This window comes from Octopus bimaculoides, chromosome 22 (genome assembly GCF_001194135.2).
Source record: "Octopus bimaculoides isolate UCB-OBI-ISO-001 chromosome 22, ASM119413v2, whole genome shotgun sequence".
In the NCBI taxonomy this organism is placed as follows: domain Eukaryota; kingdom Metazoa; phylum Mollusca; class Cephalopoda; order Octopoda; family Octopodidae; genus Octopus; species Octopus bimaculoides.
The window spans coordinates 9,408,794-9,410,956 of record NC_069002.1 but is presented as its reverse complement, the minus strand read 5'-3'; the positions used below and the strand labels follow the sequence as shown (position 1 = coordinate 9,410,956).

Below are 2,163 nucleotides of genomic sequence, written 5' to 3'. Positions count from 1 at the left end.
GGCCCCTCCATCAATTGTTTTACTATTTGTTCATACTTCTTTTCTTTCTCTTTTTCTTCTCTCGCTTCGCCAGTTACATTACGACGACGACGACGACTACTACTACTACTACTACTGCTGCTGCTGCTGCTGCTGCTGCTGCCACTCCGCCCTCAACCCTCCAGCCCCGCCGTCTACTTCCTCTTTGGTCCCCCGATCACCCGCTGCTACTTTCTCTTCCGCTTCTCCTTTGACTCACCCTCACTTCATATTCTACTTCTTATCTTACCACTCCCTTACTAACACATTTATTTCATCACGTTGCCCAACATCTTCTTACGGACATTCTTTCTGTTAGCTGTTTCTCTCTTTCACACACACACAGACACACACACACACACACGCATACACATCCGGTGTCGATAAAATGAAGTACCACTCAAGTACCTAGGCCGATTCCTCTCACCCTCTCTCTATATATTTCCCTCTCTTTCTCCCTCCTCCCGTCCTCTCCCTGTCTTTCTCGCTTCCACTTTCTTTATCTCTATATCTCTCCCTTCTTTTTCCAGCCTTTCTCGCTCTCACTTTCTCTCTCACCTTCTCTCCCTTCCCTCTCTCTCCCTCTCCCCCATTTATATCTTATCAATGCCTTCCACCAGCACCGTCCATCTTCCACCATCGTTCCACAAGGTTCTATCTTCGGGAATAGGTCTTCTCGTTTCTTTTGGGGAATTTTCTTTATAATTGGAGTTTAGCATCCTTTCTTTGTCTGTATTGGCTCATTATTCCGTCAGCCATTCTAAATATTTATACCAATAACAAAAACAAAATTGAGCGACGAGAAATAACTGAGAGTAACCGATGGCATTGAACAGTATAAAAAATACAGGTATATCAAATACTATACAGCATAAATTCTTGATTTATCAAAACTATCTCCACCTCTGAAGGATATATCATATTCACTAAAGGGGCAATGAAGACCAGCTCCTCTTTAGAAGAGGAAATAACATCAAGAATCAAATATTCTCCAAAATTGACATGCTATTAAATAAAGGTACAGGCTTATTGTCTGGAGATAGAGGACAGTTGTGGATACATGTTTCTTGCTCAATAACCGTCATCAGCACAATTGTCCGGCGTTATCTACAGTTGCTAGGGGGCTTGAACTTATACAAAAAGGAGTACTCTTACTTTTTCACTTACTTGAGATATTTAACTGGGCCCATGCTGGAGCACCACCTTGAAGGGTGTTTTTTCTTTTTAGCCGAACAAATCGATCCCAGGACTTATTCTTTGTAAGCCTAGTATTTATTCTATCAGTCTTTTTTGCTGAACCACTATAAACACCAGCATCAGTTGTCAGGCGATGGCGGGGGGGACAAACACACACACACACACACACATAAATATATATATATATATATATATATATATACGACGGGCTTCTTTCAGTTTCCGTCTACCAAATCCTCTCACGAGGCTACAGTAGAAGACAATTGCTCAAGGTGCCACGCAGTAGAACTGAATGCAGAACGATGTGGTTGGGAAGCAAGCTTCTTACCACACAGCCACGCCTGTGGGCGGCTACTGGTCTTCCATAAACAACCTTGCCTGGACTTGTGCCTCGGAGGGGTACTTCCTAGTTGCAAATCTCACGGTCATTCATAACCGAAGAGGGTCTTTACTAACCGATTGACTAATAATAAAGGAGTGGAATTGAACCAGTGCGTGTGTTATTAATATTGGCATAGTGACCCTCCCTAGACAACATAATTTTATTAAATCTAGCATTTATGTTGTACGGTATTTGATATACCTGTACTCGTCTATGTAGTTCAAATGCATGTCACTGGCCACTGTGTGGTTTTTTTCTTTCAGCCCATTCTAGTTTTTTATCTCTTATCTGCTCTAACTATAAACAATGACACTTATTGACATAAGCTACAGTACACTACAGAGACAGCCGGGTTCCGAAAACGGAGACAATTGGCGGCGGATTTTTGTCGATAACAAACATATGAACGCAATTTCTGCGCCAAATGCAGCAATCGTGAATTGTTTTAATATTCAACACTCGATAACGAGGGGGGGGGGGAATGGGAGCAGGATGATGTCGAATATTAAGGTTGTGATGATGGTGATGATAATGGTGATGGTGCTGATGGAGGAATGATGTTGGAG

General features: G+C 42.3%; 1 protein-coding gene across 1 annotated transcript in view; it reads right to left on the bottom strand.

The window, feature by feature from the left end:
* LOC106874151 (uncharacterized) overlaps positions 1–2,163 on the bottom strand; it is a 48,196-nt gene that overhangs the window by 28,939 nt on the left and 17,094 nt on the right. The gene's annotated exons all lie outside the window — the stretch shown is intronic.